Source organism: Macaca fascicularis, chromosome 15, assembly GCF_037993035.2.
Source record: "Macaca fascicularis isolate 582-1 chromosome 15, T2T-MFA8v1.1".
Taxonomy (NCBI): Eukaryota; Metazoa; Chordata; class Mammalia; order Primates; family Cercopithecidae; genus Macaca; species Macaca fascicularis.
Genome location: NC_088389.1, coordinates 2,442,056 through 2,461,389, shown reverse-complemented (window position 1 = coordinate 2,461,389; position 19,334 = coordinate 2,442,056). Strand labels below are relative to the sequence as shown.

General features: G+C 51.1%; 1 protein-coding gene across 15 annotated transcripts in view; it reads left to right on the top strand.

Annotated features, from left to right (window-relative positions):
* Positions 1-12,904: 12,904 nt before the first annotated feature.
* Positions 12,905-19,334, top strand: part of TRAF2 (TNF receptor associated factor 2) — a 45,721-nt gene continuing 39,291 nt past the window's right edge. For 6 of the 15 annotated variants that reach the window (XM_074015986.1, XM_074015989.1, XM_065529807.2 and 3 more), the window contains exon 1: positions 17,623-17,661. The gene's annotated coding sequence lies outside the window, so the exon portion shown is untranslated. Of the gene's footprint in view, positions 13,013-13,671; positions 13,716-17,622; positions 17,662-18,099; positions 18,164-18,214; positions 18,780-19,334 lie in introns of those variants that run through there. The other 9 variants (XM_074015982.1, XM_074015984.1, XM_005580376.4 and 6 more) reach the window with 4 other exon arrangements.

Here is a 19,334-nt window from a genome sequence, read left to right as displayed (position 1 = left end):
TAGAGACGGGGTTTCACCACGTTAGCCAGGATGGTCTCGATCTCCTGACCAATTTTTTTTTTTTTTTTTGAGACGGAGTTTCACTCTTGTCACCCAGGCTGGACTGCAGTGACATGATCTAGGCTCACTGCAACCTCTGCCTCCCAGGTTCAAGTGATTCTCCTGCCTCAGCCTCCCGAGTAGCTGGGATTACAGGTGCCTGCCACCACACCCGACTAATTTTTTGTATTTTTAATAGAGACGAGTTTCATCATGTTGGCCAGGCTGGTCTCAAACTTTTGACCTCAGGCGATCTGCCTGCCTCGGCCTCCCAAAGTGTTGGGACTACAGGCATGAGCCACCGCACCTGGCCCACTGAGCTTCTTAGGGCTTTATAGTGCCACACATTCACCACATCGGAAACTTTTTCCTGCTACTTACTTATTTAGAGACGAGGTCTCACTCTGTCATCCAGGCTGGAATGCAGTGGCGTGATCACAGCTCACTGCAGCCCCCACCTCACAGGCTTCAGTGATCTTCCTACCTCGGCCTCCTGCCAAAATGCTGCCTTTTGGGAGGCCGACATGGGAAGACTGCTTGAGGCCAGGAGTTTGAGACCAGCCTGGGCACATGGTAAAACCCTGTCTCTATAAAAAAAAATACAAACAATTAGCTGGGCATGGTGATGTGTGCCTGTGGTCCCAGCTACTCAGGAGGCTGCAGTAAGAGGATCACTTGATCCTGGAAGATCAAGCCTACAGTGAGCCGTGAGCATGCCATCGCACTCCAGCCTGGACAACAGTAAGACCCTGTCTCAGTAAATAAATCAATAATAAAAGTCTCACAGGACTGCTTGGATTTTTAAAAAATCAGTGGTCACCCCCTGTCCCTCTGCCCACCACATTCCCAATCCCCAGAGATTACTGCTTCCGTCTAACAGCTGCTTTGTACCTTTGGGTGTTCACCTCCACATGTTTAAGTGACACGCTTACTCCGCTCTCCCTAGTTCTTCTTTTTTTTTTTTTGAGATGGAGTCTCATGCTGTCGCCCAGGCTGGAGTGCAGTAGCACGATCTTGGCTCACTGCAACCTCAGCCTCCCGGGTTCAAGCTATTCTCCAGCCTCGGCCTCCCAAGTAGCTGGGAGTGTTGGGATTACAGGCGCTCGCCACCACCCAGCTAATTTTTTGTACTTCTAGTCAAGATGGGGTTTCACTGTGTTAGCCAGAATGGTCTCAATCTCCTGACCTCATGATCTGCCCGCCTTGGCCTCCCAAAGTGCTGGGATTACAGGTGTGAGCCACCGCGCCCAGCCAATTTTTTTTTTTTTTAAGAAGTTTTAAAGAGCTTTCAAAGTACTGACTTTACAAATTATAATAGTTCCGTGATAATCAACAACCTAAATACCTTTTAGAAATTTAAATTTAGCAGTGGCTCATGCCTGTAATCGCAACACTTTGGGGGGCCGAGGTGGGCGGATTATGAGGTCAGGAGATTTATTGAGACCATTCTGGCTAACACAGTGAAACCCCATCTCTACTAAAAAATACAAAAAAAAAAAAAAAAATTAGCTGGGCGTGGTAGTGGGCGCCTGTAGTCCCAGCTGAGGCAGTCCCAGCTGAGGCTGAGGCAGCAGAATGGCGTGAACCCAGGAGGTGGAGCTTGCAGTGAGCCGAGATTGCGCTACTCACTCCAGCCTGGATGGCAGAGTGAGACTGTCTCAAAAAAAAAAAAAAAAAATGCAGCCTAAGACAGAATGGTGGTTATTTGTGTAATTTCTGGATAAGCAAGACTAATGTTGTTGGTCTAATGAAAACAGCTATATCTTCTGAGTTATTTGCAAAATACACAAATATATAAGTTTAAAGTTCTCACTTAGGTGAATACCTGATATTCACAGGCTATAAAAATGGTTACAGGGGCGGCCGGACGCGGTGGCTCACACCTGTAATCCCAGCACTTTGGGAGGCTGAGGCGGGCAAATCACGAGGTTAGGAGATCGAGACCATCCTGGCTAACATGGTGAAACCCCATCTCTACTAAAAATACAAAAAAAAATTAGCTGGGCATTGTCACAGGTGCCTATAGGCCCAGCTACTCGGGAGGCTGAGGCAGGAGAATCACTTGAACTCAGGAGGTGGAGGTTGCAGTGAGCCAAGATGGTGCCACTGCACTGCAGACTGGGTGACAGAGCAAGACTCTGTCTCAAAAAAAAGAAAGGTAACGGGGGCTGGGTGCAGTGGCTCACGCCTATAATACCCGCTCTTTGGGAGGCCAAGGTGGGCGGATCACTAGATGTCAGGAGTTTGAGAGCAGCCTGGCCAACATGACAAAACCTTGTCTCTACTAATAATACAAAAAATTAGCCAGACATGGTGGTGGGTGCCTGTATCCCAGCTACTCAGGAGGCTGAGGCAGGATAACTGCTTGAACCCAGGAGGTGGAGGTTGCAGTGAGCCAAGATCAGGCCACTGCACTGCAGCCTAGGCGACAGAGGGAGATTCTGTCTAAAAAAAAAAAAGTTGCTACAGGGAAATAACTTGAAATGATGACTAGCTTTGTCTAATATCTGTTTTCTTTTTTTTGTTGTTATTTTGTTTTGTTTGAGCAGGAGTCTTACTGTGTCATCAGGCTGGAATGCAGTGGCACGATCTCGGCTCACTGCAACCTCTGCCACGTGGGTTCAAGCAAGTCTCCTGCCTCAGCCTCCTGAGTAGCCGGGACTACAGGCACATGCCACCACGCCCAGCTAATTTTTGTATTTTTAGTAGAGATGAGGTTTCACCATATTGGCCAGGATGGTCTCGAACTCTAGACCTCGTGATCTGCCCCACTCGGCCTCCCAAAGTGCTGGGATTACAGGCGTGCCCAGCCAATATCTCAGTTTTCACAAGTAATCTAGGTAATCTGTTAAAAATAAGTATATTAGTACACACAATGCAAGTGTGCCCCGAATAAATAAGTAAATGTAAATCAGATAAATTATTTCTTTCATTTATTTTTTTGAGACGGAGTCTCGCTCTGTTGCCCAGGCTGGAGTGCAGTGGCCAGATCTCAGCTCAATGCAAGCTCCGCCTCTTGGGTTCACTCCATTCTCCTGCCTCACCCTCCTGAGTAGCTGGGCCCACAGGCGCCCGCCACCATGCCTGGCTAGTTTTTTGTATTTTTAGTAGAGACGGGGTTTCACCATGTTAGCCAGGATGGTCTCGATCTCCTGACCTCGTGATCCGCCCGTCTTGGCCTCCCAAAGTGCTGGGATTACAGGCTTGAGCTACCGCGCCCAGCCTATTTATTATTATTATTATTGTTATTTTTGCGATGGAGTCTCACTCCATCTGTTGCCCAAGCTGGAATCTCAGCTCACTGCAACCTCCATCTCCTGGGTTCAAGCGATTCTTCTGCCTCAGCCTCCCGAGTAGCTGGGACTACAGGTGCCCGCCACCACACCTGGCTAAGTTTTGTATTTTTAGTAGAGATGGGGTTTCACCATGTCAGCCAGGCTGGTTTCGAACTCCTGACCTCAGGTGATCCACCACCTCAGCCTCCCAAAGTGCTGGGATTACAGGTGTGAGCCACTGAGCCCAGCCAATTACTTCTTATACATTAACTTTTCATGTACTTTAAATCTTAATGTTGTGTTATGTTAAATTAAATAACAGATGTTCTTTAAGTGTGTGGATCATTTCCAAAAAACATGTGCTTCGGATGAGAAAAAATACAAGAAAGGCATAAAATGTGATCTTTTTTTTTTTTTTTTTTTTTTTTTTTTTTTGAGACGGAGTCTCGCTCTGCCGCCCAGGCTGGAGTGCAGTGGCCGGATCTCAGCTCACTGCAAGCTCCGCCTCCCGGGTTCACACCATTCTCCTGCCTCAGCCTCCCGAGTAGTTGGGACTACAGGCGCCCGCCACCGCGCCCGGCTAGTTTTTTGTATTTTTTAGTAGAGACGGGGTTTCACCGTGTTAGCCAGGATGGTCTCGATCTCCTGACCTCGTGATCCGCCCGTCTCGGCCTCCCAAAGTGCTGGGATTACAGGCTTGAGCCACCGCGCCCGGCCGTGATCTTTTTTTGAAGAATAATTTTGTCTAATTTGGAGGTTATTTAAAGGTTATTTCCAGATATGGAATAAGATAGGAATCAGTAAGCAAGAAAGAGAAATGTGAAGTTATGGATATTAAGATACATTTTGGTAAGTAAGTCTATAAAAAAAGAGAGAGATGGCCAGGCACGGTGGCTCATGCCTGTAATCCCAGCACTTTGGGAGGCCAAGGCGGGTGGATCACAAGGTCATGAGTTTGAGGCCAGCCTGGCCAATATGGTGAAACCCCGTCTCTACTGAAAATACAAAACTTCGCCAGCCGTGGTGGTGGGCGCCTGTAGTCCCAGCTACTCAGGAAGCTGAGACAGGAGAATCGCTTGAACCTGGGAGGCAGAGGTTGCAGCAAGCCAAGATCGTGCTACTGCACTCCAGCCTGGGCAACAGAACGAGACTCCATCTCAAAAAAAAAAAAAAAAAAAAAAGAGAGATAATAATTTTAAATGAGAAAGAATCACATATGGTAAATGTTTGTCCTAAAGTGACTGGTTATTTAAGAAAAAGACACTGGCCAGGCATGGTGGCTCATGCCTGTAATCCCAGTGCTTTGGAAGGCTGAAGCAAGGCGGATCAAGACCAGCCTGGGCAACGGGGTGATACCCCATCTCTACAAAAAATACAAAAAGTAGCTGCCCATGGTGGTGCACGCTTGTAGTTCCAGCTAATTGGGAGGCTGAATTAGGGAGATCACCTGAGCCTGGGAGCTGGAGATTACAGTGAGCCAAGATCGAGCCACTGCACTCCAGCCTGGGCAACAGAGTCAGGCCTTGTCTGGAAAAAAAAAAAAAGAAAAAAGAAAAAGATACAGAAAGAAAGCAGAACCATAGCACAAAACAGAAAGTCGAAGCATGTAATCAATAGTCTAAGTTTTTGTTTTTTGAGACAGAGTCTTGCTCTGTTGCCCAGGCTGGAGTACGGTGGCACAATCTCGGCTCACTGCAACCTCTGCCTCTCAGATTGAAGCAATTCTCCTGCCTCAGCCTCCTGAATGGCTTGGATTACAGGTACACACCACTATTCCTGGCTAGTTTTTGTATTTTTAGTAGGGAGGGGTTTTGCCATGTTGGCCAGGCTGGTCTTGAACTCCTGACCTCAGGTGAGCCTCAGCCTCCCAACGTGCTGGGATTATAGGCATGAGCCACCACGCCTGGTCTTGTCTGAGTAAGTTTTGATAAGACTTGTGAAAAGGGAATTTATGAAAGGTATTTTGTGTGTAATTAAGTTAGCTGTAATTAGAAGGAAATTATCTTTCTAAATATTGATCTTTTCTATTAAAAATACACTAATACAAAACTAAAAAAATTGGTCATCTATGTCATACATTACTTTTGAAGTCTTTTCTTTTTTTTCTTTTTTTTGAGACAGAGTCTGTCTCTGTTACCCAGGCTGGAGTGCAGTGGCATGACCTTGGCTCACTGCAACCTCCGCCTCCTGGGTTCAAGTGATTCTTCTGCCTCAGCCTCCCGAGTAGCTTGGACTACAGGTGGGCACCACCATGCCCAGATAATTTTTGTATTTTCAGTAGAGACAAGGTTTCACCATATTGCCAGGGCCAGGCTCGAACTCCTGACCTTGTGATCCACCCACCTCAGCTTCTCAAAGTATTGGAATTACAGGAATGAGTCCCCACACCCAGCCCAAAGTTTTTTGATTATCACTCTGGTTAGTATGATTCTACTTTTATTAAGTGTTTTGAATCTTTTGACATCTTTGGCTGGCTTCCCTAGGATCAATATCCTAAGTTAAGTCTTTTTGACCTAAATTTAACTTTGCGATTTTCCACTTTGGTTCACGAAGAGCCTCAAAATGTAAGTCTCATCTTGTAGAGGTATTAAATGATAAGCCTTATTTGATAAGTTATCAAATGATAATGCTAAATCTTTCAGTTATATTTATATTTATTGGTATAAATGTTCCACAAATTATAAAAATTCATCAAAATTTAATGTTAGACATAATTTTGGTTATGTTGAACTTTTCCTAAAGTTACATTTGTATAGATATGTTTTTGTTTATTATAGACAGGGTCTCTGTTGCCCAGGCTGGATGGAGTGTACTGGCATGATTATGGCTCACTGCCACCTGAAAATCTTAGACTCAAGAGATCCTCCCACCTCAGCCTCCCAAGCAGGTAGGACTACAGGCATGTGCCACCACCCAGGTAATTTATTTTATTTTTATTATAGGTGAGGTCTTGCTATGTTACCCAGCCTGGTCTCAAACTCTTGGCCAAAAGTGATCCTGTCACCTCAGCCTCCCAGGTTACTGGGATTACAGACATGATCCACCACACCTGGCTCTGGATATGTTATTCATGTATTCTAAAAATTATATGAAATGTATAGAAGTCTGATGGCCCTGATGTGACACTGTTAGTCATCATTCCGGTTGCTATCTTAACATGCTGCATGTAACAGAAGTAACTAAGTTTCCTTGTCACTTGGGAACTTTCATCTGATTTTTTTTTTTTTTAAATGGAGTCTTGCTCTGTTGCCCAGGCTGGAGTGCAGTGGTGCCATCTTTGCTCACTGCAAGCTCCGCCTCCTGGGCTCACGCCATTCTCCTGCCTCAGCCTCCCGAGTAGCTGGGACTACAGGCACCCGCCACCACGCCCGGCTAACTTTTTGTATTTTTAGTGGAGATGGGGTTTCACCGTGTTAGCCAAGATGGTCTCGATCTCCTGACCTCGTGATCCGCCTGCCTCGGGCTCCCAAAGTGCTAGGATTACAGGCGTGAGCCACCGTGCCCCACCTTCATCTGATTTTTAACTGTGGCTATTCTAAGTTTTTATCATTCACAATGGTTTTCTAAAAGTATTTGGAATAAGGTACAGTCCAAAATTGCTTTTCATGGAAAAGACTCTAACAAGTACTCTTGAACACAGATTTCTGATAACTTTTAAGGTTAATGAACCAAATTAAAACTTTCAGAACTGTAATAAAGAAACTGATGGGGCTGGGCGCAGTAGCTCAAGCCTGTAATCCAAACTGCCTGATGCCATGACCAGAGATATTCAAACTACAAACCAGAAGAAGTTGACGTTTAAATACTGTACATGGCTTTTCCAAGACAAAAGGAATGAGACTCCACATCATAACGAAACCTTTATCCCTCTTAATGCTACCTTTCCACTTAGCAGGGTAACACCGTGAAATTTCACAATCAGTGCCTTCTGCTGGTAGCTTAATTGAACCTAAAGTAAGCAATCCTTTTTTTTTTTTTTTTTTTTTTTTTGAGACGGAGTCTGGCTCTGTCACCCAGGCTGGAGTGCAGTGGCGCGATCTCGGCTCACTGCAAGCTCCGCCTCCCGGGTTTACGCCATTCTCCTGCCTCAGCCTCCTGAGTAGCTGGGACTACAGGCGCCCGCCACCTCGCCCGGCTAGTTTTATTTTGTATTTTTTAGTAGAGACGGGGTTTCACCGTGTTAGCCAGGATGGTCTCGATCTCCTGACCTCGTGATCCGCCCGTCTCGGCCTCCCAAAGTGCTGGGATTACAGGCTTGAGCCACCGCGCCCGGCCAAACTAAGCAATCCTTGAGTGGTCATTGGTTAAATAAGAAAATGTCTGTGTCACTGCTGATACTATATGCTGTACCTAGATAAGTTCCTCTAAGAAAAGGTGAGACCCCGGCCGGGCGCGGTGGCTCAAGCCTGTAATCCCAGCACTTTGGGAGGCCGAGACGGGTGGATCACGAGGTCAGGAGATCAAGACCATCCTGGCTAACACGGTGAAACCCCGTCTCTACTAAAAAATACAAAAAACTAGCCGGGCGAGGTGGCAGGCGCCTGTAGTCCCAGCTACTCGGGAGGCTGAGGCAGGAGAATGGTGTAAACTCGGGCGGCGGAGCTTGCAGTGAGCTGAGATCCGGCCACTGCACTCCAGCTTGGGCGACAGAGCGAGACTCCGTCGCAAAAAAAAAAAAAAAAAAAAAAAAAAAGAAAAGGTGAGACCCCGATACACAAAATGAGAAGAGCAGGCCACACAACTGCACCAGGTTTCGCCTAATTTCCCAGGGCCATTCGACTTACTCAGTTCACGTTCTTCCCCACCATCTGCGTCAGCTGCTGCACCACCTGCAGTGAGAAGCACTATCAGGCTCCGGGACCCTCCTGGGCTCCTCGACAATGAAGACACATGGACATCACACCCAGGGACAGTGCGGCCCTCTCTCTGGACATCACATGCAGGGACAGTGCGGCCCTCTCTCTGGACATCTGTCCTTCCTACTTTTTGGCAGAAAATGTTCCCTCCTCTTATTAAATATTGGCACCCAGTCTGATGGTAGCAGGTTCTGTTATTTTTATCTTTTTTTTTTTTTAATTATTACTATTTTTGAGACAAGGCTTGCTCTGTTTCCCAGGCTGGAGTGCAGTGGCAATTGTTGCTCACTGCAGCCTTGACCTCCTGGGCTCAAGTGATCCTCCTGCCTCAGACTCTGGAGTAGCTGGGACTACAATCACATGCCACCATGCCCAACCAATTTTTTTTTTTTTTTTTGAGACGGAGTCTCACTCTATCGCCCAGGCTGGAGTGCAGTGTGCAATCTTGGCTCACTGCAACCTCTACCTCCTGGGTTCAAGCGATTCTCCTGCCTCAGCCTCCCAAGTAGCTGGGATTATAGGCAACTGCCATCATGCCTGGCTAATTTTTTTGTATTTTTAGTAGAGACGAGGTTTCACCATGTTGGTCAGGCTAATCTCAAACTCCTGACTCAGGTGATCCGCCCACCTCAGCCCCCCAAAGTGCTGGGATTACAGGTGTGAGCCACCATGCCTAGCCAGTCTTTCCTGTTTTTAAACTCATGTTCTTTCTGTTCTAATTTTGGGAGATCTCAATGTATAACCTTTCTACTTAACATTTTTCTTAATTTTGATATCACGTTTTTGATTTTTAAGGGTTCCCTCTTATATTTTTTTTCTTCCTTCTTTTTCTTTTTTTTTTTTTTGAGACAGAGTCTCACTCTATCGCCCAGGCTGGAGCGCAGTGGTGCAATCTCGGCTCACTGCAAACTCGGCCTCCTGGGTTCACACCATTCTCCTGCCTCAGCCTCCTGAGTAACTGGGACTACAGGTGCCCGCCACCGCGCCCGGATAATTTTCTGTATTTTTAGTAGAGACAGGGTTTCACCGTGTTAGCCAGGATGGTCTCGATCTCCTGACCTTGTGATCCGCCCACCTCGGCCTCCCAAAGTGTTGGGATTACAGGCGTGAGCCACCATGCCCGGCCGTGTTTTTGTGTTGTTTTGTTGTTTTTATACAGGCTCTGGCTCTGTTGCCCAGTTGGTGTGCAATGGTGTGATCTCGGCTCACTGCAGCCTCCACCCCCTTGGCTCCAGTGATCCTCTTGCCTCAGCCTCCCAGGTAGCTGGGATTACAGGCATGCGCTACTACATCCAACTCCTCTTCTATTATTTTTATAGCATTGAATTTTATAGCATTCTATTTCACAAATTCTTCTTTTTTCTTCTAGGATTACTAATTTGGTTCTTCTCACATTCTCCTCTGGTGCCTGTATCACCCCCTCTCCGCTCCTTTGTTTGGTTCGGGCTGTTTCTCCCGTGGGTCTGGCAATCCTTGCTGAGGTCAACCTGCAGGCAGAGCAGCCTTCTGTGCCCGGTGGGACGTTCCAGTATTAATTCCACTGCAGGATGATGGGGTGGGACAGGGCCACTTCTGCTGGGGTCCCAGAGAGCAACCCGGTCCCACCCACGGGGAAATAACCTCCCTGCTGCCAGCCTCCAGCGAACCACAGGCTGAGGAGCTGAGCCTGGTGCCCCTAAGGCTGGAGAGCCCCCAGATCCACTGTCTCCTGCCTGCTGTGGGAGAGAGAATGGGAAAGTCGCCTGGCTGTGCTGGCTGATGCGGGGCAGTTCTGGGGGTCCCAGACGGTTCTGGGGGCTGAAGCCCCGGTGGGCAGCCCTGCCGTGCAGCAGCTCCCAAGGCCTCTCTGTCCACTGTCGGCGCAGCTTGTTTTTGTGTTTTTTTTGAGGCGGAGTCTCGCTCTGTCTCCCAGGCTGGAGTGCAGTGGTGCCATCTCAGCTCGCTGCAACCACCTCCTCCGCCTCCTGGGTTCAAGTAATTCTCATGCCTCAGCCTTTCCAGTAGCTCCCTCTGTCGCCCAGGGTGAAGTGCAATGGTGCGATCTCGGCCCACCGCAACCCCCGCCTCCTGGGTTCAAGCAGTTCTGCCTCAGCCTCCCAAGTAGCTGGGATTACAGGCGCCCACCACCACACCTGGGTAATTTTTGTATTTTTAGCAGAGATGAGGTTTCGCCACGTTGGCCAGGCTGGTCTTAAACTCCTGACCACAGGTGATCCACCTGCCTTGGCCTCTCAAAGTGCTGGGATAACAGGTGTGAGCCACTGCACCTGGCCTGGCTCCTGTCTTTGACAGCAAAACAGGACATTAGTTGTATAATCATCACCATGTGGGGCCACTTCGGAGTTTCCATTTGAATTTACAATTATTTTGACTGCAGAGAGATCTGAATGTCACTAGGATCACCTTTAAAAAAAAACAAGGACACAGAATCACAACATCTAGAATGTCCTGTGAAGTAGAAGTTTTATAAACCAAACATTATGTACTGTGGTCGAGGTTCTTCCTAACTTTGTGTATCTATGGCTTTAAGTGAAAAACAATTTTCAAAATTCAACTGAATAAAAAGTGTTTTCTGATTGACCATGAGGAAAAACAGGTGGATAAACATAGCTGGAGCATCATGACAACAAGAAAAAGATCAATTTTCACAAAGCTGTCAAGCTTGCAGATGTTAAAACTCAAAGCCAGAAACTGGACCATAATGTTATCGTTAATTAATACGAAAAACCAATAGGTTTGGCTCACGCCTATAATCCTGGCACTTTGGGAGGCCGAGGCAGGTGGATCACCTGAGGTCAGGAGTTTAAGACCAGCCTGACCAACATGGTGAAACTCCATCTCTACTAAAAATACAAAATCACTGGGTGTGGTGGCAGGTGCCTGTAGTCCCAGCTACTTAGGAGGTTGAGGCAAGAGAGTCGCTTGAACCCAGGAGGCGGAGGTTGCAGTGAGCTGAGATCTCACCATTGCACTCCAGCCTGGGCAACAAGAACGAAACTCCGTCTCAAAAAAACAAACAAACAAAAATAACAACAACAACAAAATATGTTGGCCAGGCAGTGGCTCACACTTGTAACCCAGGACTTTGGCAGGCCAAGGCAGAAGGACTGCTTGAGCTCAGGAATTCAAGACCAGCCTGGGCAACACAGTAAGACTCCATCTCTACTGCAAACTAAAAAAAAGAAAAAAAAAAAAAAATTAGCTGGATGAGGTGGGAGGCCAGGAGTTTGAGACCAGCCTGGCCAACATGGCAAAAACCCATCTCTACTAAAAATACAAAAAATTAGCCAGGCGTGAGGGCTCACACCTGTAGTCCCAGCCACTCAGGAGGCTGAAGCTGGAGAATCGCTTGAACCTGGGAGGCGGAGGTTGCAGCAAGCCGAGGTCATGCCACTACACTCCAGCCTGGGCAACAGAGCAAGACTCCATCTCAAAAAAAAAAAAAATTCCATTACTTTTTTTTTTTTATAGGGACAGAATATCGCTCTGTCACCCAGACTAGAGTACAGTGCCACAGTAATAGCTCACAATAGCCTTGAACTCCTGGGCTCAAGCCATCCTCTGGCCTCACCCTTCCAAGTAGTTGGGACTACAGGTGCATACTACCTGGTTAGAAAACATCCATTACAGCAGGGCGTGGTGGCTCACGCCTGTAATCCCAGCACTTTGGGAGGCCAAGGTGGGAGGATCACTTGAGGTCAGGTGTTTGAGACCAGTTCGAGCTTAGCCGGGTGTGCTGGCATGTGCCTGTAATCCCACCTACTTGGGAGGCAGAGGCAGGAGAATCACTTAAACCAGGAAGGCAGAGGTTGCAGTGAGCCGAGATTGTGCCATGGCATCATGCCCAGCTTTTTTTTTTTTTTTTTGAGACAGTTTGGCTTTTATTGCCTAGGCTGGAGTGCAATGGTGCAATCTCAGCTCACCGCAATCTCTGCCTTCCAGGTTCCAGCGATTCTCCTGCCTCAGCCTCCCAAGTAGCTGGGATTACAGGTGTGCACCACCACGCCCAGCTAATTTTTGTATTTTTAGTAGAGACGGGGTTTCTCCATGTTGGTCAGGCTGGTCTCAAACTCCCAACCTCAGATGATCCGCCTGCCTTGGTCTCCCAAAGTGCTGGGATTACAGGCATGAACCACCAGACCTGGCCTAATTTTTGCATTTTTTGTAAAGACGGGGGTTTCGCTATATTGCCCAGGCTGGTCTTGAATTCCTGAGCTCAAGTGATCTCTAGCCTCGGCCTCCGAAAATGCTGGGATTACAGGCATAAATCTTTTATTACTTTCTTGTGTGTCCTTCCCAAGTTCACAGAAAACACAAGCAGACAGAAATCCATTCTTCCCCACGGTTGCTGGCACGGACTCTGCTGTGTGACAGCACAAGCTCACGTGCTCAAGGGTCTCCTGCCTGCAGCCAGCCCTGGGCCTGCCCTGGACAGGCGGGCTTCAGATTCCCCCCGAGGATCTATGCCATTCAGTTGGAGGACAAGACCTTCCCCGCTGTCTGGCGTGGAGGCAAACCTGCCTCCAGGTCCCACCCCTCCCCAGGCCTTTCTCCTTTTATCAAAGGTTGCCCTGGGGGAGGCTCCCTGCGGAGCTGACGAGGAGGGAGCCTCTGTGCCCTGTGCACTGGCCTGAGGGGGTGAGGGCAGGGCTAGGGCGGGGGCTGGTGCAGGGGACTCTAGCCCAGAGCTGCGGCTGCCTTCCTGGAAACACTCCTGTCAGGTGACTACAGAGTGAGAGTGAAACCAGCTTCCCTCAGAGGCTGCAGCACAAGGCTGACCTGCAAACGCCTGAAAAAAAGAGGCAAGCTCTCGTGTGAGCAAGTGGACTGCGGCTATTTGAGGTGGGCACTTCCCCTGGGGACATCACCAGGCACACAAGGGTGTCCCTTGTTCACGGTCTTGTAGGGGGCCCAGCTCGGACATTCGGCCTCCTGGCTCTGTCTGCAAGCTGGGCTCTGTCGTCCCAAGACCTGAGTAAAAGGACACGAGGTGTGAGCCTTCGAGGGCGCCAACCACGCCCAAGGGAAGCCAGGCAGCTGCTGGCATTCAGACGCATCCACAGAGCCCTGCTGGGTGCAGAGGGCACACGCAGCCACTGGCTTTCAGATGTATCCACAGAGCCCTGCTGGGCACAGAGGGCAGATGCCAGTGGCACGGTGGCCCCTAACCCCCCGTGCTCTGCAGGCCCAGTGAGCAGCTGTGGGGTCCTCCCTGGCCAGGTCAGTGAGTGGCTGGCGTCCACGGCAGCATCTGCTCTGGTCCATGGTCAGGCCGCCCCTCCAGGGACACTGGTACCCTCTAGTCAGGACACGGAGACCAGGACAACAGCTGCATGTGTCCATCTCCAGGTTCCAACTGCTGCTCTCCTTCTTGCTCCTGCAACCCCAGCCCTCAGGCAGTGGGAGGACGCTAAGGCCTCTCCTGAGACTGCCCGGGGGCATCTCCTCCCCCTGCCCCTGCTGGAGGCCTGGGTGGCTGACTTTTGCTTTCTTTTCCGCAGGAAGGAGCCCACGTGGGAATCCCCTGAGCTGCGCCATGGCCAGAGTGAGTCACCCCTTTCCAGCCAGCAAATGAGGCGAGTCCCCAGGCCAAGGTGTCACAGCTTCCAAGCTGGTGGGCGGGGTGGGGAGGCACTTCCCAATCAGTGTACCTCCGCCTCTCAGTCAGGCTGGTATCAACTTGCTATGCCTTGCAGGCCTGTCATCACAATCAATATTATTATTATTATTTTTGAGACAGAGTCTTGCTGTGTTGCCCAGGCTGGAGTGTAGTGGCGCACTCCTGGCTCACTGCAACCTCCGCCTCCCAGGTTCAAGCAATTCTCCTGCCTCAGCCTCCCAAGTAGCTGGGATTACAAGCATGTCACCATGCCCAGATAATTTTTGTATTTTAGTAGAGATGGGGTTTCACCATGTTGGCCTTGAACTCCTGACCTCAGGTGATCTGCCCTCCTCAGTCTCCCAAAGTGCTGGGATTACAGGTGTGAGCCACCACACCCAGCCAGTTTTTTTTTTTTTGTTTTTTTTGTTTTTTTTTTTTTTAATGTGTGTGCCAATCTTCTGGAAACAGAGCAATCTAAAATAAACAAAGGCATTTTCATGAGAGCAGCACTGGGGCAAGTCCTCTGAGACTGGGCGGCACAGGGCAGTCATCCTGGTCACTGCTGGCTCTTGAGGGCTGTGGGCATTTGCCAAGCTTGGGAAACATTTTCTGGACTTGGGGTGGGGCTGAGGTGGTCTCAGACTCAGCCCTTCAACACTGTCATCATCCAGGACCAGTGAGGTGTGTCACCCCAAGTTGGAGGCCACTGTCTGAAAGCTGTTAGAATGACTTTCCCATTACCCTGAAGGAAGTAGAGTGTCCTAAAACAGGTGAACCCCTCCCCAAAACAAGTGAACCCCTTCTTTTTTCTTTGAGATGGAGTCTTGCTCTGTCACCCAGGCTGGAGTGCAGTGGCGCGATCTCAGCTCCCTGCAACCTCTGCCTTCCGGGTTCAAGCGATTTTCCTGCCTCAGCCTCCCGAGTAGTTGGGATTACAGGTGCCTGCCACCACGCCCAGCTACTTTTTGTATTTTTAGTAGAGACAGGGTTTCACCATGTTGGCCAGGCTGGTCTTGAACCCTTGACCTCAGGTGATCCACCCGCCTCAGCCTCCCAAAGTGCTGGGATTACAAACATGAGCCACTGTGTGTGCCGGACCTTTTCTGTATTTTTTTTTTTTTTTGAGATGGAGTCTAGCTCTGTCACCCAGGCTGGAGTGCAATGGCACGATCTCGGCTCACTACAACCTCTGCCTCCCGGGTTCAAACGATTCTCTTGCCTCAGCCTCCTGAGTAGCTGGGATTACAGGCAAGCGCCACCACACCCTGCTAATTTTTGTATTTTTAGTAGAGATGGGGTTTCACTGTGTTGGCCAGGCTGGTCTCGAACTCCTGACCTCTTGATCCACCCGCCTCGGCCTCCCAAAGTGCTGGGATTACAAGCGTGAGCCACCATGCCTGGCCCCTTTTAAAAATTTTTTTAGTAGAGATGGGAGTTTCACAATGTTCAGGCTGGTCTTGAACCCCTGACCTCTGGTGATCCATCTGCCTCAGCCTCCCAAAGTGCTGGGATTACAAACATGAGCCACTGTGCCGGGCCTTTTTTATATTTCTTTTAGTAGAGACAGGGGTTCACCATGTTGGCTGGGCTGGTCTCAAACTCCTGACCTCAGGCGATCTGCTTGCCTCGGCCTCCCAAAGTGCTGGGATTAAGTATGAGCCGCTGTGCCTGGCTGTTTTTTCTTTTTTAAAAGAGACTGGGTCGGCCAGGCGCGGCGGTTGAGGCCTGTAATCCTAGCACTTTGGGAGGCTGAGGCAGGCAGATTGCCTGAGCTCAGTTTGAGATCAGCCTGGGCACCACGGTGAAACCCTGTCTCTACTAAAATACAAAAAAAATTAGCCGGGTGTGGCGGTGTGCGCCTGTAGTCCCAGCTACTCCGGAGGCTGAGGCAGGAGAATTGCTTGAACCCGGGAGGAAAAGGTCGCAGTGAGCCGAGATTGCGCCACTGCACTCCAGCCTGGGGACAGAGCAAGACACCATCTCAAAAAAAAAAAAAAAAAAAAAAAAGACAGGGTCTCACTCTATCGCACAGGCTGGAGTGCAGTGGTGCAACCACAGCTCACTGCAACCTCCACCTCCTGGGCTTCTGTCATCTTCCTGTCTTGGCCTTCCAAGTAGTTGGGACTACAGGTGTGCAGCACCACAACCAGCTAATTTTTTTTCCTTTTATTGGTAGAGATGGGGTTCCGCCATGCTGCCCATGCTGATTTCGAACTCATGGGCTCAAGCAGTCCTCCCGCCTCAGCCTCCCAAAGTGCTGGGATTATAGGCGTGAGCCACCGCGTGAACCCTTTTTCATTCCGAATTGGCTGCTGCAGTCTCAGGACAGCTTTGAGCCTCCCAGGTGCAGCCAGGAGGAGAAGCCTCCTCACATCTCAGAGCCCAGTTCCTGGGCTTGAATGCAACCTCACTGACCCTGCAGGTGCGAACTTCGAACGTTTCCATGGCTGCTTGCAGCAAACTCAGGGGTGATGACGTTGATGGAATCCAATGGCTTCCTGAGTTCCATCTCAAGGCCTTGCGGTCCCAGGAATGTGGGTTTAGGGGAGGGGAATTCCAACTACAAACCAAGTAACATGTATGAAATGTGGCATTGGCGCCTGGGGACACAGCGTGGCCTGAATAAATTATGTAACTTCAGAGCCTGCCCTGTTTTGCAGTGTATTCCATCTTTGAGCAGTCCCGTGGTCTCAGGGTCTGAATGCTTGGAGTAGACTTACCTCTGTGAACGTTTCCTTCTCTGCAAAGCGGGGAGAAAGGTCTCCATTTCACCAAAAGCTGGCTGGAGGGGAGGTGGTGTGTCCGGTGCTAGCCCGTGCGCCGCCAGAGAGAACCTGCTGCAGCTCCCGTTCTCCTGAGCAGATGACGGTGCCGCCTGCCCCATGCAGCCCACAGGACTCCTAGGGCAGCCCCTGTTTTGGCCGCCAAGGCCACTGTTTTCGTTTGAGTGTCTGGAGGTCACAGGTTGTGTTTTCACTTGAGGTCAGGAGTTCAAGACCAGCCTGGCCAACATGGTGAAACCTCGTCTCTACCAAAAATACAAAAATTAGCTGGGCGTGATGGCGGGCGCCTGTAATCCCAGCTACTAGGGAGGCTGAGACAGGAGAATCGCTTGAACCCGGGAAGCGGAGGTTGCAGTGAGTCGAGATCACTCCACCGCACTCCAGCCTGGGCGACGGAGCGAAACTCCGTCTCAAAAAAATAATAATACAGTGCACAACCCAGTGGATTAGCACACCGGCCATGTCGGGCGGCCGTCACCACTGTCTGGTTGCAGAGCATTACCTCAACCCAAAAGGAGACCCATATCCTTAATACCTTACTTAAGCGTGCAGTATTCTTTTGGTCGTTTTTCATAAATGTAACCCAAATTGAGGCCCCGCTCTAAGCCCGGCACCGGGGGAGGCAGAGGGACCCGCAGGTGTCCGGCAGGTCGCGGCCGCCCCGCCAGGGCCCCACGTCCCGCGACGCGCGCCTCGTGGGAACCGGTGCCGCCCGGCCTGGGCTCCTGGCTCACCTCTCGGGTGTGCGGCAGGGGTCTCCGCACGGGGGCCACGGGAGGGGAAGCAAGGGCCTCGCTGTCTCGCCGCACCTGGGAAACGGACCCAATTGACGCGGACCCCACGGCGCAGCGCTACAACAGCTCCCGGGACCAACCCCCCGCACCAGCGCTCCGGCGCGCTCCGTGAGGAAGAAGCAGAGGGCGACTTAGGTACCCACGCCGTCTCAGCGCCGACCAATCGGCGCCCGCTACGGCTTCCTGAGGGCTCGCTGGTTGGCTCCCGTGTCCGTCCGTCAGGCCCCCTCGGCGGAGCGGTGGCGGCGGCGGCGTTGGGGGCGGTGGCTGGGCGGGCCCTTAGTTCCGGGCGCGCCGCGACCGTTGGGTGAGGCGAGTGCGGGGTCGGGGGCGAGGTCGGGCGCGGGCGCGGGGTCGGTTGCGGGGTCGGGCGCAGGCGCGGGCACCTCTCAGGGCGACTCCCGGCCGGAGCCGGAGCGGGAGCGGGGGCGGGAGAGGCCGCGGGGCGGGGGCGGGGCCAGTCCGAGGGGATTTCTCTGAGCGGCTGGGCCGGAAACCAAGTCGGAGCGGGGCTGGCGCGGGAAAGTTCGGGAACGCGCGCGGCCGTCCTCGGAGCAGCGTCGGGGCACGGTCCCGGGTCTCGCGCGGGGTCGCGGCTCCCAGCCCCGCCTGAGGCCCGTGGGCGGCCCACCGGGCCCTGCCCTGCCCCGGGTCCGCCGCTCCCCCGCGTCCTGTCGCCCCCTCCACGCTCAGGTGTGGGCCCCTCGTGTTCCCGAATCCCCGCACCCCCACCCGACTGCGTGCCCGGGCGGGTCAGGGGCGCCTCCGACCCCTGAGGCTGCTCGCGCTCCCAGCCGGGGGTCGGGGAAGACCGGTGAGGCTGGGGGCGGAGCCGACTCTGCTGCCTTCCTGCTGAGTGGCTGGGGAGACCCCGGCTGAGCCTGGGTGGAAAAGTCCCTTTGGCTGCTGGGAGGGTCGGGGCTAGCAAGGAGCCGGTGCCGGGATGGGCTGCGCCGGGTGGGACCGGGGCCAGGGCCTGGGCCTGGGATTGGCAGGGGATGTTTGTGGAAGGTAGAGCGGAGAAAAAGGAGTTAGAATGTCTGCAAGAATCTGGCCTGAGCAGCTGAAGGCTGGTGCTTCCTAGGCCAAGATGAAGGAGTCACAGCGCCCATGGCCTCTCGGGAGGCGGCCAGATGTGCAGCCTGGGGTCAGGGGAATGGTCAGGGCCAGAGCTGGGTATTTTGGAGTTGGCATTTTGCGGCCCTGAGGGCTGAGGGTCAGTGCAGAAGAGCACCAAACGCACACTCGGTGTAGGGCAGCCAGTGAAGACGGGGCTCGGAGGAGGAGGGAGCCTTGTCTGGGTCAAGTCAAGGGAAACTAGGACTGAGAACGGACCCTGCTCACATGATCTTGAAGGGACGGAATTGCTGCACTGTAACTCAATCTCTCTCCGTGTTAACAGCTCCAGTTTTTAATACGAGAAACTAAAGGTATTAATGGGTGAACACTTATAAGATTCAAGAGCTTCTCTCCTGCAACGCTTGCTTCTGATACTTTCGTATAAACAATTGTTAGGAGTTTCGGCTGTTACCAAGTTTCTATTTGGTATTGTGTTGAGCCTGAAAAAGATGGGGTTACATATAAAATTATAGTTTTATTTATTTATTTATTGAGACAGTTTTGGTCTTGTTGCCCAGGCTGGAGTGCAGAGGTGCGATCTCGGCTCACTGCAGCCTCCGCTTCGTGGGTTCAAGCGGTTCTCCTACCTCAGCCTCCCGAGTAGCTGGGATTACAGGCGCGCGCCACCACGCCCAGCTAATTTTTGTATTTTTGGTAGAGATGAGGTTTCATCATGTTGATCAGGCTGGTTTCAAACTCTTGACCTGAGGTGATCCACCCTCCTCGGCCTCCCAAAGTGTAGGGATTACAGGCATGAGCCACCGCACCCGGCCATGAAATTATAATTTTAAAGTGAACTTCGAGTATTTGGAGGGCCTCATATTCATGGCTGCATGCAGATCAGTGTTCCAGATCAATGTTCAGAT